At 42.4% G+C, this 16,628-nt stretch overlaps 1 non-coding gene across 1 annotated transcript; it reads left to right on the forward strand.

The window, feature by feature from the left end:
- Positions 1–11,936: 11,936 nt before the first annotated feature.
- TRNAN-GUU (transfer RNA asparagine (anticodon GUU)) lies at positions 11,937–12,010 on the forward strand. Its single transcript has one exon. It is a non-coding gene; the product is annotated as a tRNA-Asn (tRNA).
- The last annotated feature ends 4,618 nt before the right edge of the window (positions 12,011–16,628 follow it).

Below are 16,628 nucleotides of genomic sequence, written 5' to 3' on the forward strand. Positions count from 1 at the left end.
ACCTGTCACTAAAACATCCTGCACTTCACACTGGCCCACATTGGCAGCCAACAGAAATGCCTTGAAGCTTTTACCCAACCCCACCGCCCAGGTCCTGATGCATTGCTCACCAAGGGTAGTTACATGAGCAAGACAGAGCCCTTGCTGCTGCCCTCCCAGGAGGACACAGACCTTTGGAAGCCAGCCTCCTGCCTGCTCAGGCCCTGTACAGGGTTCAATACATTGAAGTAGTTCATCTGGCTCCTTTTCACAAACCAACCAGGAGGACACCCTACAGGATCCAAATGACCATCAAGATCGCTCTGCCTGACTTCAAAGTAAGACAATACTCAGCCCAGAAGGGGAGTGCCAAATCCACACCACCCTCACTCTCTGAGAAGCCACCAGGATCTTGTGCTATGGAGAACAAACTGAGGTCCCTCTGAGAATGCAGAAAAGGGAGATTGAAAGTGGAAGACAAAATATTTCTTGAGAGCTGAGACAGTAAGACAAGTCTCCAGGAGTCCAGACATTAGACATTCAAGCTTGTGGTGGCCAATGGAGTCTTCATTATTTTCAGGCCCTGACCTGGTCCCTGAAGCCACGCCAGATTTCAGATAACCACCAGAATAAGAAGCCACACCATCCCTCCATGAGACCCTTAACCAGAACATTCCCAAGTGGCCCCCTCAGCTCCAATAGAAATACCATTAGCAGCTGCTACAGCTCCACTGGAGATATTGTAGAGGCAAGAAGAGAGGGGGTCCCTGTTCTATACCCCTCTTGAACCCAGCCTCATCCTGCTCCTGATGTTATATGTAGTCAGCCCAAAAAACCAAAAAAACAAAACAAAACAAAAGCATAGAAGAATATCAGTCTCACACTTCAGCAGCACCAGGATTAAACAATGAGGCCCAAGGAAAAGACCATAGACACTCCCTCATGGGAAAAAAGAAAACCTCAAAGAATAGGAATACATTGAACATATCTGGTAGTTCGGGGCCCTGTAATGGCAAAATTTAGCTGTCACCATCTAGGCCACAGGTGGAGCTGATCCTGCCCCCACATACCCAGCTTGGTTATGCAGTCACAGGGGAAGGCTTCAATATGGACAAAAAAGCTGTGCTCCAGTGGATCAACAAGGTCATGGAGGAGCAGATTGAGACCATTAGACTGTGCCCCTGAGACTGTACCTGCCACTCAGTCGGTCCTTTCTTTCATCCTTTCCGCTGCTGGGAGTGCTCCACTTCCAACTACCCCTCCAGTTGTGAGCACTGATTCACAGTGGGAGAGCTCAAAGATGAAGCAGAACACCTCAGGTCCCCTGGCCTTCCCACAGTCTGCCGGAAGGGTAACCTATGTGGCTGCTTCACCTCAGAAGACACCCAACTTGCTGGCCCTCTGCCATCCTCACAGTCAGGGACACTTCCAGAAACCTCATCAGACTTGAGGCCAACAGTCACTTGCTCCCTATTGACTCCTGCTTCCAACACATTACCCATCACAGAGCCCAACAAGCCACCTCTGACCCTTTAGGCTGACAGGCCAAGCCCCCAACCATACCTGCTTCAGCTCCATTCCTCAAGCCAGTTCCTCTGAGTACCCTGACTCTTAACCCTCCTGCATATACAGACCATGTTGGGTCTTCTGATCTACCCATGTTTAGGCCAGTGTTGGAGAGCCAGTCAAAAAGCAAGAATGGAGCTGTCAGCCGCTCACCTGACAGTGTGGCCAGTGGCTCTGGGTTTGGTAGCACAGCCTCATCAGCATTCATGTTTGAGGGAACAGCTGATCCTCGGACTCTTTTTTTTTTGCGGGGGGGGAAGGAATATCAGCCCTGAGCTAACATCCCTGCCTATCTTCCTCTGCTTTATGTGGGACACCACCACAGCATGGCCTGACAAGCGGTGCATCGGTGCACGCCTGGGATCCGAACCAGGGCTGCCAGCAGTGGAGCGTGTGCACTTAACCGCTACACCACTGGGCCGGTCCCGGGAACAGCTGATCCTAAAAGCAGTACATACTCTGAGATGTGTGTGTCTGGCCCAGTTAGGAACTCTACCTCTAGAGCATTATGCTTTGGAGTAGGTCCTAGTTGGACCACTGTTCCATCAGCCCTTTTGGGGGAGGCTTAGCCCAGAGCATCCAGGGGCCCCCTACTCAGAGCCCAACCTGTGCCTTCAAGGGAGCCAGTCCCCAAGGGAGCAAGCCTGGTTTGGGAACTCCCTCACTGCTGCCTCAGTCAGAACATCCTGTGCTTGGAGGGGGCATGGTAGGCAGCAGAGAAGTCCCTGGGGCACTAATGCCCCTTCCCAGATCTCTGCGGGAGGAGGACCTGTCAGAGCATCACAGCTTCATTTTCCTTCCATTTAGGATCCAAGACAAGAGCTCAGCCACAACTGCAGGCCCAAAAGCAGAACCTCGCAAGAAACAGCTTCCACAACAATTCTGCCCCTGCAATTGACACATTTCTTTTTTTTTTTTTTTTTTTTGTGAGGCAGATCAGCCCTGAGCTAACATCCATGCTAATCCTCCTCTTTTTGCTGAGGAAGATCAGCTCTGAGCTAACATCTATTGCCAATCCTCCTCCTTTTTTTTTTTTCCCCAAAGCCCCAGTAGATAGTTGTATGTCATAGTTGCACATCCTTCTAGTTGCTGTATGTGGGACGCAGCCTCAGCATGGCCAGAGAAGCGGTGCGTCAGTGCGCGCCCGGGATCCGAACCCAGGCGGCCAGCAGCAGAGTGCAGGCACTTAACCGCTCAGCCACGGGGCCAGCCCCGACACGTCTCTTCTTATGTGGAAGCTCAGGTGGGGCTATTACCTTCCTGCTTTTCCCTGGAGCACACTTGCCTGAAGGGCGAGGAATATAGCCCTTCCTCATTTGCATGTGGAGGATGAGGAACTGGATTCTCCCTTAATCCTTCCTTTTGTTAGGCTGCCTGTAAAGTGTGATTTCCTTCCTCTGGTTTCTTAGGGAGCCTATTTGCCCATGTTTTGTTAGTTGTCCATACATGTTCCTTGGAGGAGCTTTTTCTAAAATAACCTTGAATCTAGCTTATCTTTGGAAAACATGGGCCATCCCCTGAGAGACACCTGGATGCTGCTCCTGTTGAATCACTTTGTCCCCCCAGGTCTGCACTGTCCCTTAGAGAGACAGCGGGCCATCCCCATCTTCTGTCTGCCCATTTAGCCCCTAAACACTTAGAGGTTTAAGACTGTTAGCCTGGCAGGCACCAGTGGTCAGATTCCTTGCTCCTTGAGAAAGTGAGAGAGAACCTCTCAGACAATTTTCCTCCAATGTTGGAGTGGTCTGAATGCCCTTTGTTGCTTATAGCTGTCACCTCACCCTCCTCCCCTATTTGCTTCGCTAGGCCCATCTCTGTCTCCCCTGGTTAATGAAAAGCCTTGTTCTTGTGACTTTGTCTGATGTTCACGTGTATTTGTTCTTTGAGTTGGAGGAGGAATTGATTTGTATGAGAGATGATATAGTAGTTTTGTATTGCCTCCATAGTAAATCACTATTAGCTTAGTGACTTAAAACAACACTCATTTATTATCTCACAGGGCTGTGAGTCAGGAGTCCAGCACAGCATGTCCCTGTTGGGTCCCCTGCTCAGGGCCTCATACAGCCAAAATCAAGGTGTTGACTGGGCTGGACTCTTATCTGGAGGCTTGAGGGGAGATTATGCTTCCAAGCTCATTCAGGTTACTTGCATTTTTTACTTCCTCAAACTTTTCGGACTCAGGTCCCTATCCTTGACTTGTGGGCCCCTTCATCTTCAAGCCAACAAGAGATATCAAGTGTTTCTCTTGCTTCAAATCCCTGATTTCTCCTTCTGCATCTCTCTGAATCCAGCCAGAGAAAGTTCTCTGCTTGTAATGGTTCATGTAATTAGATTGGGCCCACACAGAAACCTTAGGTACATCTGCAATGTCCCTTTTGCCATATAATGCAACACAATCACAGGTTCCAAAGATTAAGACATGGACATTTTAGGGGGGCCATGCTGTTCATAAGAACTGGACTTTACTGCTTGACATATTCTGGGGCTGAGCGTCGAGGATGAAGAAAGAAGTACCACTTTATGTCCCTAAGTGCTGACTCCTGAATTGTCAAACATTGCGTTGATTTTCATGAATGAGGGCTTAGGAGACAATGAAGGCTAGAGGAGGGACAGATGGCATGTCTGACCCTTGCTTCTTCCCTCTGCTGGTTCCATCCACCTTTCCGACCTCAACACAGCCCGTGTTATCCCTAGTATATATTAAGAATCCTGAATTCTTGAACACGCTTTGGAATATTCATCTTTTTCATGCCTTGAAACCTTTTCTTCTAATTTAGAATTATTCCTCAGGCTAATTTTTCTTCCACAGGGGATAGGCTTGTCAGCTGGGTGGTTTTGGATGAAAGGAGAAATGGCAGTGGACAGGTGCCTGAGATCATTCTAGCTCTGTAACCAATGAAAATTCCAAGTTCGAATGGGGCATTTTTGTTAGTTTCTTTTCATTCTGACAAACCCCACAGTGTATATAGATGCATAACACATTGTTCTTGTGTTATGAATGGGGTATATTTGTTTGCACTTTTTACCATTCTGATTGTAAAAAACAAGAAAGACATCCCAAGAACATCAAGATTTGTTCCCTGTCCCAAAAAAACATATATCCCAGTTGATAAAATGATATTTATGTCTTCAACATGACTGTGAGCAGCCCAGAAGTGTGTAATAAAGCATGCATGATAAAATGACTACCCAGAGGTCTATAAAGAAGGTATGCATGAGATAATGTAGTCATTTGGAGGAGCTGGAGATCTGTGAAGTCTGGAGGGAGGGAAAATTTCTGTGGGGAGGGTCTCGGGCCTAAAATAGTGGGCAGTATTTGATAGACATCAAAGAGAAGTACATCAGTCAGCAAATCAGAAACCACACGAGGTATTTCAACATGAAGTTCATACAATTGCTTGCTCAATGTGGGAAGTCTAGTGAAGCAAAAAGGAAATATCGAGGTTACTCAGAGTTGAAAACTGCAGGAAGCAGCTCCCGCCTACTATGGTGGGGGGTCGTGGTGAGGGAAAGATGTTGGTGTAATCAGAAACTAGAAAGTTGGAGAAGAGGTCTTGGAAAGCTGGGCTTCAACCATCAAGAGGGGGTGCTTGCTGCCTGGGATTAGTACCTCAGGAGCTCCTAGGATGGATGGAGCTCCTAGGATGGGATCTTCTGTAGCTAGGAATCAGACAGCTGAGGAGGGGACACTTCCTGTATGATGCCAGTACCTCTGAGGGTGCAATAAGTTTAGATCTGCAGGTGTTTTTTAAAATTTGGAGAATGGAACAAACTGTTCTCTCAATGCAGGGTAGAGGGCTGTAATGCAGAAAGTACCAGAGAACAGACAGTCTCCTAGGGCCTTCTAGTGCCAGAACCTAACAGAAAACCAGCCAGCACAGGAGAAATGCGTTCTTCAGAGTCCCAGCCCAAGCATCTCAAAGCCCAATACACAACAGGGAAACAATTGTATAGTAATTGGCACATAGAAATAATATCATATATTTTCATATTGATTCTTATGCACATGTGAGTTTTCCTACTATAAGTTACCCCACTGCAAAGATTTTAAAAAGTGTTATTATTTCCAGCCTTCACTGCATGGGTAACATTATATCTTTACATATTTTTTGTGAAGTAAATTGAATGGAAATTATTTCAAATATTTCTTAAACATTATTTTTTTCCCCTGGGCTTCAAATCCAAATCTGGGCCTCTAGATCTACCTCAGTTACTGAGGCATTTAGTGATTTCCTTCTTATTCCCTCCATAACCCTGAAACCAACAAAACTTTGCTTTTACACCATGACCTTCAGTGTTTCTTCCCACAACCTAATGTATCATGCTCTTTTTGACAATGCATGAATGATTTTTAAAACCAACTAAAATGTGTTAGGTAAACATCAACCTACTTTCACATTTGTCTAAGAATTATAGTAAATACAGTTTATGATACATAAAAATTACTTGTGCAATTCTAAATTTCTCCATTGCTGGTCTGTTCATGTCAGAATCCCACTGATAGTTTCTTTACAGAAGATTAGGTAACAATAAGAACTATACCAACACTAATCTCTACTGGAATATAATGGACGTAATGTACTGTGGATTAATATTTAGGCATACCTTTGTACAAAACACTAAGAATTAAAATTCTATCAAGCTTTCATTTGATCTAATTTTATAACCACTTAACTAAAAGTATTTGCACTCAACAAGAGGTAATTCAGAATTACTTTACATGAGGGACCAAACAATTCCTTGCTATGGTTCTCGATCTTTGGAATGAAATTTACTTTAAGGCTCAACTAACCCTAAGGGTGAGTCACATCTACTTTCAAGATTTGCAAATAGGGGCAAAAATCCAGTGATGGGGGAGAATAATTTTTCATTGTAAATGGAGAATGTGTTGGGTCCAGGAAATCGCTTGAGGGAACACACTTTTGGGGAATCTCAGAATAGGCTTTCCAAAGAAGGAAGAGCAAATGGAAGTCTTTGGACCATGAAATGTCCCTGGGATTCTTAAGAACGTTTAGGACTCTAGTTGTGAGATAGAAGAACTATGCTTGAGCGAGCTGTTCAAGTTGCAGGTGGGAGAAATGTTGTTAAATCGTCAAGAACATCTTCATAGCATTTCTAACTGGACTCTATTTCTGAAGATGATGGACCATGTACTTTATCAATTTAAGATGTATCACAACTTCTGAAGTCTGCAGATTCAGAAAGTCTGCCAGAGTGAGGAACCTTTTTGGAGAAAGATTGGGATTAGAACAGAGTTGTCCTAGGGGGTCATTTGCTTCTGATTCTAGGTTTCTTCAGGTTCTCACAGTGCAACTTTGGATCCTGGATTTCTGAACCCACTCATTTTAACCTTCCTCCTTCCTTGATGATCTGATATTCCAGGAGATCCCTATCATCTCAGCCCTCTCCAAAGTGCCCCCTTTAGAACAGGGGCATGTGGATCCTCTTTGACGTCAATATAGTTTTGTTTGCTGTATGCATTTTATTTTCTTAAGTCATTGGGTTTTCCTCAGCTCACAGAGCTGACATCAGGTAATCATGAGTTTTCCTCGTGGGAATTCATCTGGCTTTGAGAAGAACAAATGATACTTTCCAGATTTTCTGCAAGATCTTTGGCTTGCTTTCCATAGGATGCAACTGTTCATATCGATGGCTCATATCTTCATCTACTTGGGCAAGTTTTTCCTCCATGTTAAGCAGTGAATTCTCTGTAGAGCAAATATTCTCTGGAATTTCAATTCATTTTCTTGAATGACTTAACTTTCTCCTGAAAACTTTGAAACTCACTTTCAAACCAAGCATTTTCCGTCTGCATAGATTCTTCCCAAGTTTAGACATATTTAATATGATCCAAAAGTATTTCTTTTCTACTGTCTTTTTCAGCCAATTTAGTATATTTGGCTTCTTTCTCCTTTAAGAGTTTTTCAAGAAGAATCTGGTGCAGCATAAATCAGTTTCTTCAACAATCCTTTTAATGAATCACAAAAGGACATCCATTTTCTGACTTAATCTTTATATACAATTCTAATTTACATCATCCATGTTATCTTCCCCAAGTACAGCAGCCAAATCTGTCACTCTTGAGAGAACTGATCCGACATTCCTTATCAGTAAGGATTTATATGCACTATAGAGTTTCAAACATTCAGTTTTTCTGTTCTCCTGCTGTTTGTAAAAGAAGACTGAGACTTTTCTGAAAGTGCATCATTCTGTTCAGACCAGTGTTTTTGACTATCAGAAGCTGTTCTTCATATTTTTGATGTATTTTGAAGGCTTCAGCTACTTGATATTGGAAGGTTATAATTCATCTTCTAGTTCTCTGTTCTTGTGAAGATATCCATCAAATCATCATGTTCTGGACATGTGGATTTCTCTTCTTTCATTTTTTTTTTATTTCAATTTCAGTAAAGAGCTGAATATGTTCAGTTTTTCATTAATTGGCCCCAGACTTAGTGGTCATGAAAGCTTGTGCTCAAGGCTTCCTCCCTTTAAAAATGACTCTACACCTTCATACTCCCTTCTAATGAGACAGAACTCCTTAATATTTTTACAATTTTTGCTCATCTAGAACAGAAAATATCATAGAAAGCTGATTTTTCAAATTTACCTAAATAGGCTTTTAACTGCTTAAAAAAATTACAACTTCACAAATCACCAACTCCCACTGACCTCACATCCTTAGGTAGTGCTGTCACAGCCTCCCACAGCTTCTTCAGAACTTGCCCAAAGTAAAGCTCCTCACCAATCCACAGGCTCTCTGTGTTTACCACAGCACTACTGGGCAACAGCAGACTACACACAGCACAAAGCAGAGCATTCCCTTCAGAATCAGAGCAGTGCTGACAACCAGAACAGACCATCTGTAAAGCGAATGGAGGGGGCTTAACATGTTCAATATAATAGCACTTCTCAGTCTCTTTCCAGACATATCACACACAGTTATCACTGCTCCATCGTCAAAAAATGGGCACATACTACAAACTCTTTATTTTCCTGCAGATTCAGCGAATAGGGTGTCCTGGTTAATCAAATATTCTGGTTAATGGTGTTTTTGCTTGCCCAGCATTTGTCCTGTAGAGAAATAACTCTTTCCCCACTAGATGTGATTCTGATTGTTTTCAAAACATGGAACCCCATTACTTTAACCACAGCTGTCAGTTTGTAACACAATATAGGTGAAGCAGATTGCTCTTTAAGGGACTTTTAATCCTGAGTGGAAATGACACACAGAAGGGTGAGCCATTGTGGCTGGAGGGTAGGAAGTAGGGGAATCCTGCTATAATCAAGCAATAAACAGGTTTCCAGGGCCAGATCTTTGTGTGTGTGTGCAAGTGTGTTTGGGGTTGGGGTGGGGGTTGTGTTCAGGACATGGAACTTATTCCTAGGGCAGTGGGCCGCCACAACGTGTTTTATGGAGGGAGTCTCTGCCTCTCTCAGTTTCAAATTGTATCTATCTCCTTTTGCCTCTGGGTCTCTGCTCCTATGTCTGAATCTCTGTCTCTCCATGTCTCTGAATGTCTTTCTCAGTATCTCTCCATGACTCTCTTTCATCTGTCTCACTGCCCCCCTCTCTCTCCATGTCTGTCATTTGTAGTGCATCCTTCTGTCTCTCTCCTCAGAGAGAGCCTCACTAAGTTCCCCATAAATCCTACCCCGTCACTGCCTATGGAGCAGAGGGCATGAAAGCATTTGTCTCCACATTGTTTCCTCATGCACCTGCAGATGCCCTTAAATTAGTGACTTCCTGAGACCCCCTCCCCAAATCTTCACTCTTTATATCTTAATTATTGACTCTTGCAGATGGCTCTTCTCTGACTCTAAAGACCCCTGTTCTCTGACTGCAAAGAGCTCCCAATCATTAAACCCCACAAAACTTGAATCATTGACCCCAAAGACAATCCCTGAATTCCATGGATCAGGATCCATTCTCCCCAACTCTACCCCTCACTTATCACACAGGCCTGTCTCTACCACCCTCTCGTGCCATATTCTGCTCGATTTGCACATTTATTGAATCTGGATGTGTCCTAGGGATGTTCCACTTTAACAGGAAGGAGTATAAACAATGCTGCTGCCCATCCTCAACATAGACCTACTCTGAACAAACACACACATCCACATGCTCACGCTCTGATACTTCCAGAAACAATGGGCTCACAGACACGCTTAAACACTCAGCTGTCCATCCCATACTGACCACTCATGGACCACACGCAGGCTGACATCACATTAACACAGACTTATACAGACAGACACACAGACACTCTAACACTTCACCACAAACACTGAACATACACATGGATCACATTCACACATTGAACAAACTGACCCATCCTGACCTTACACTGATCCCCAAAACACAAAAACACACAGTCTGACCTTCTCATACACACACACACACACACACTCACACACACACTGGCTCCAACCTGCTAACCACCCACAGACTGTACGTACCCACTTAAATACATACCCTCACAGTGCACACACACACACTCCTCCCACCTGGTGGTCAAGTGGAAAGCAGAATTGGGGTAATACAACCTAAGAGTAGGTTTCAATTGACTCAGGTTCCAGTTCCAAGGTACTTTTTTGAGCTTTCTGTGGATACACAAGGACTTTGCCCAGTGTAAGGGCAAGTGGCGCCTGGATTCCAACCAGCATCCCTGGGGTTGATGGAGCCTGTTTCCTTCAATGACCCCAGAATCCTTAACCACAAAGAGACCCGCCCGCTTTTTTTGTCTATTGTTGTGTATTTATGTGTATGTGTATATGTAAATATGTGTATATGTGTGTGTGATTGTGCAGATAGTGCAGACAATGACACTGAAGAATCAGACATGTTCACTAACACGGTAGATATGCTAAAGATAAATAAAATTATATCACATAATTCTAAAGCAATAATTTGGGAAAAAATGAAAACCAAGGTGTGGAATACTGAGTTATAGTAATTATAAAAATAATTTCACTTACGGAAAGTGGAATGAAATAATGCATACAAGAGAATAACTTAATCAGTTGAAAAGAGAAAACGACATCATTTTTGCTGATAAATGCAGGGTCGCCCCAGTCCACCTGCAGACCTGAGAACATGATAATAAATGCTGTGTTTAAGCTGCTGTGGTGGTTCATTTTATGTGTCACCTTGACTAGGCTATGGTGCCCAGCCATTAGTCTAGATGTCTAGACATAGTTTAGATGTCACTGTGAAGGCATTTTGTAGATGTGATTAACATTTAAATCAGTTGAATTTAAGTAAATCAGATTACCCTGGATAATGTGGATGAACCTCATCCAATCAGTTGAAGGCTCTTAAGAGTAAAAATTGAGGTTTTCTAAAGAAGAAATTCTGTCTCAAGACTAACCTAGAAATCCTGCCTGAGTTTCCAGCCTGCTTGCCTGCTCTACACATAAACCAACTGATAGATAAATGACAGATAGATAGATAGATAGATAGATAGATAGATAGATAGATAGATAGATGGATGGATGGATAGATAGACAGACAGACATGATAGAGATAGGTATTGAGAGAGAGAATAGGATTTATTATATATATTCTGCTTCTCTGGAGAATCCTAACTGATACAGCCACTGACATTTTTTATTGTCTTGTTATACAGCTAAAAGCTAAATGAAGCAATTATAGGCTAGAAGTTGTCTAAGGGCCTAATTAGATCCAAGTTCAACCTTTTTGGCCAGAATATCACATAGGCGATGCTGTGTACTTCCTGTGACTTCATCAGGAAGCACATGGCAATTTTTCCCATTGTTAATGATACTAAATGTGATCCCTCATTTAAGTGGAAACATAGGTCTCTTCTTTGTAAAGATTTGTTTTTCTCTTTGAGTTAGCAAGTGATCTCTGTGATGCTGCTCTTGTACCTGAGAATACACTGTTTCCTAGGAAGTACTCTTTTTCACCTGATAATTTTAGGATTCATTGATGAAAGTTGCAACTGATTTTTTCCTAAATGGTTTTCCCCTCCTCTGTGTTTTTCCCAATTAATGTGTCTTCCAGGAGCTTCTCCATCAACTGAATTATTAGTGAAAACTCTCTTATTGAACTGAAAATAAATGCTGAAGGTTGTCTTCCCTTTGATTATACTCACACTTACCCACACTTATTCGGGTAAACAGCCACCAGTCCCGCGTCCTGCTCCCCACTCGATCGACACTCTCTGATATTTCTCTCTAAGAATAATATCTATATTATTAAAACTTCTGACTTTAAAACACACCATTAACGTAGTAACAACAAAGGTCAAGAAGCGAGGGAACATTTTTCCAATACATATACTCAACAAAAGGTTCATTTCTAAAATATGGCATACAGCTTAGACTGAAAGAAAAATAATCTTGTTGGGAAAAAAACAGTTAGCAGCCTCGTCTCTGTGGCGCAATCGGTTAGCGCGTTCGGCTGTTAACCGAAAGGTTGGTGGTTCGAGCCCACCCAGGGACGGGTTCTTTGGTAAAGGGGAATCTTTTAAGAACTTTGGAGACCAGGTTTTACTTCTGAGATTGTGTCTGACAAATGTCAGATTCTGACCATTTTCACAATTTACATGAAAATCTAGCTAATACGCCTTCCAAGCCGTCTTTGGGATAGGTTCATTGATTAAAATTTACCGAAAACCTTCGCTATACCATCAGATAGGAGTGCAATCCGTCATTTTGGACACAACTTCTCAGTTTGTTTCCGGACTCCTTCTCCCTCTTCTGTGTTGATCCACCCAGTAAAGCCCACACTGCGAAGAGCACCAGCGGTCAGCTGCCCAAGGCCCTGCAAAGCTCGCCCTCCGCACCAAACTGGCGTCGCCTCTACCCAAATCAGTAACTTGAGTCGAGCTTTGGAAGTCCTAAAAGACCGCGAAGGAGAGTGCTGGAGGCCCCCTTCGGGGATATCTGGTTTCATTACTTTGGTATTTTCCTAAATCATCCGAGTTTCCTCTCTTATAAAATGACTACCAAAGATGGTCTCTTACACTTTTCATAAAAGGCATTTTGACATTATCTACCAAAGCTACTCTGCAATTCCGCTTCTGGAAATTGATACAATTACTGTATTTGAACAAGTAAAATTGACCCATGTCGGAGTTATTCATCGCAACAATTAAAAGAAAAATAATGACTAGAAGAAGCTACAGGTCGATGGATAAGGGCCTGGTTAATCAATGATACATCACACAACGGAATTGGAGGCAAAGAGAAAAACAAAAATGAGCTCTCTGTACTGATTTGCAGCGGAGGTACTGAGAATCTCCCTGGAGTACACTAACTCGGGTAGCCTCGGGCAGCCACAGCCTGCCGGTTACCAGACCTGCTGAAGGAGGCTGGGCGCGCGCCACACGGCTGGAGAAGGCGTCACCAGGTTTATGACGCCCTCTCCCCTCAGCTACCCTTCTCATCTCCAGTGTCGCCCATGGACCAAACTTGGCTGCAAGGCAGCTGACAAGAGGTCCAAAAATGTGGTTTGCAGGCTCTGGTAACAGAAGGTTGGAAAAGGAGTTGAGAGAAAACAGACAAATGACCATCAGGAAAGCCAAGCCAAGCAAATTGTTCCTTGAAAAGGACCCAGGCAAGGGCTTGTTTTCTATTTTCTGTCCCTTTAAGTGAGTAAAGCTCTATCTTTGGGGGCTTTCACACTAAGTGAAAGCCATAGCTCTGGACTCCGGTGTCTTATTCTTTATTCCAAGGTAACTAGTGCTTCATTTTAAAATTCTGCCCTGGATTTTCAAATGATGCCATAGTGAAATGCACACCCAGAAGTGCAAGACATTTTTCATTAGGTTATTTGCTCTTTATATAAGAAACTATACCATAAATTCCTGTTCTATTGATTTCCAAGAAAAAGCTTATTTTAAAAAAAATTGGTATTTTCTTTCCCATCCTTATGTCTTTTATTTTCCTTACCCTATTGCATTTAACAAAATGCAATTGTGTATCTATATGATAACCATATAATTTTTTGCCTTCCTTTCAATTTTCATTAACTTGCTCTATCAGATAGCAAGACTTATTATTTTACCCTTCATGTTCACTTATTCTCTTTTTAGAAATCTCAGAAGCAAAATTTACTGCTCAATTAATGTATTTAGACTCTAAACAACCTCTTTCTAAATAGGTTTGGGTTTTCTCTCCTGTATTTTTAAAGGTTTGTAGCTGACTTCTCAATGGCAACAGTGGAAGTGTATCTCCAATTTGTTGAAATAGTTAGCAACATCATAGATTTTTGCACTAGTTTCCTGTGGCTGCTATAACCAATTACCACAAACTTGGTAGCTTAAAACAACACATTTATTATCTTACAGTTCTGGAGGTCCAAAGTCTGAAATGAGTTTCACTGAGCCAAAATCAAGACGTTGGTAGGACAGCCCTCCTTCCAGTCTCTAAGGAGGAATCCCTTTCCTTATCCTTTCCAGCTTCTAGAGCTCATTCCTTATATTCTTCAGCTCATGGGTCATTCCTCCATCTTAAAATCCAGTGGTGTAGCCTTCTCTCTGACTCTGCTGCCCTCTCCTTCCATCAAATGGACTTTTCTTCCATGTCAAATCTCCTCTGCCTCCCTCTTATAAGAACACTTGTGATTAAATTTAGGGCCCATCCAGATAATCCAGGATAATCTCCCCATCTCAAGAGCCTTAACTCAATCACACCTGCAAAGTCCTACATAAAATAATGTTCACACATTCTGGGAATTACATCTAAAAAAATGCTCAAGTCCTCTACACTGAAAACTATAAGTTATTTTTCAGAAAAATTAAAGAAAACTTAAATAAATAGAATATTCCAAGTTCATTAATTGGAAGATTCAATATATCATAAATGTCAATTCTCCCCAAAGTTATCTAGAGTAAATATAATCCCAATCAAAACCACAGCAAGATTGTCTGTGTAAACTAAAAATTGATTCTAAGAAAATGCAAAGGGCCATAGATAGCCAAATCAATCTGAAGTAGAACAACTGGACTTCCACTTCCATACGTCAAGACCCATCATCAAGTTACAATAATAAGACATTGTGGTATTGGGCCAAAGATAGACAAATAGAACTAACGGAGCAAAATAGAATCACACATACATGGTTACCTAATTTGTAACAAAAATGAACCTGCAGTATAGTGAATGGATGTTGAATATTATCAAATGTTTTTTCTTTTTCTGCATGTATTGATATTCTTACGATTTCCCTTTGTTATGTTGATATGATTAAATATATCGACTTTCAAGTGTTAAACCAATTTTGCACACCTGAAATAAACCCAACTTGCTCATATTGTGTTATCTCCTCTATATTTTGCTGGATTCAATTTGCTAATATTTTTCTTAGCAATTTTGCATCTAACATATTACGGTGATTAGCCCACAATTTTCATTTTCCTTAATTCTATTTTGGAGACATACTCATACCATACACATCAACATATGTACAAAGATGTTCATCACAGCATTTCTATGATAGTAAATAATTAGAGGCAACCTCAATACCCATGTTAGCGAACGGTTAAAACTTTATGTTATAACCATACAATTCCATACAGTGCTTAAAGAGTACGGAGCATCAAATTGTACTACTGTGCTCACCAAAAAGCATGTTACAACTCTACCATCTATCTCCCTATTTCTATATGCAAAGAAAATGTCCCAGGGTACATTTTTTACATTTAATCCCAGAAATGTGATTCCGAAAACTGTTCTGAAATAGTCAGTTTTCCCTGGCTAAGAACCTTTATGATGGAATCAGTTATTCCTGAATGGATTGAGTTTAAAACAGACAGAACCACACAATTCTCTTGAAACGCCAAGCCAGAGTGAGGCTCAGGGAGAGGCTCAGCTCGTGGGCCTGGAGTATGGTGGTTTGTGAGGCTGCAGTAGCCCCTCACAGGAGGGGAGTGGGTGGGAACCGGCGTGGAATCCAGGTAATTGTCAGGCACCTTAGGACCAGTCCTGGAATGAGGTGGCCTCGTCCTCGCGCTGGTTCCCACTGGGCTGCCTGGAACCTGCTACCCATTGAAGCCACTCTTTGCCGGTGAGAAGACAGGCTTCTCAAATACATCTTACTGTCCCTCCCTCCCTTTTTTTCTTTCCCGGTAGTTTCCACACTAATCCGGCCCCACCCTCCCTGATCCTACAGGAAAGGCTCCGGGACAAGACTGGTCCCTGCCTACTCTGGGCTCTCTTGTAAGTTTTTCTGCATTCTCCTGTCTTCACACCTGAGAGGAGAGGCTGAGGACAGGGGAAAACTTTACATTGATGTTCACACAAGCTTGGTTCAAGTCTCAGGGGTATTCAGGATGTTGGTATTGTAAAAAATTGAGAGACTAAAAAAGCACGATTTAACCCATTTCTTTCCATTCTGTTCCTCTGAGTTATTACTCAGTGTCTCAGATACAGTTTGGTGTGGGTGTGGGGATAGCTGACATAATTGACCAAACAGGAAGAAAATTACTCCTTCTGCTGGGAGTCCGATGTAGGACTTCCTCATAAATGGCAGAAAATCTAATACTGGACCTCAAGCAACCTGCTAAAACGTTGTCTCCTGGAGGAACGGAGCACATCCCTGGGGCTTACACAGTGTTTCCTTTGCCAACTCTACAGTAGTAACAGCAAAACAGCCTCCAGATATGAGGAATCATGGAAAAGTAAACTGAGGAAGAGTGCTCTGTGACTTTTGGCCATTTTTAGGAATGATTTCACAGGCCCAGACACTCCCTATTAATCTCTTTAACAGAATCCCCTTCCTTGTTTTACTGATTTAATCTATTTTCCAGCAAATGCAGTGCACCAGCTTCTCAGTTGAGAGTGGAACTAAGCTGATTCAGAGTATTCATTGCAACAGGTTCATAATAGAGTCTAATTGTATAGGGGACAGTTGGGAGTTAAATTACCCAGTTTGCTATTCTTGGTATTAAAATAATTCCATTCACGTTTGCAGCTACTCTTCCTCTATAAGCCTATGTTTCATGAGATTCATGCAATAAGCATTCATCATATGCACAGCGGGAAAACATCTGGGAACAAAAAATATTAAGTGGCAAACTGTGTCATATCTGAGCCTGTTTTTAATGGCAGAAATGTGG

The sequence above is a fragment of the Diceros bicornis genome, chromosome 14 (assembly GCF_020826845.1).
Source record: "Diceros bicornis minor isolate mBicDic1 chromosome 14, mDicBic1.mat.cur, whole genome shotgun sequence".
Classification (NCBI taxonomy): domain Eukaryota; kingdom Metazoa; phylum Chordata; class Mammalia; order Perissodactyla; family Rhinocerotidae; genus Diceros; species Diceros bicornis.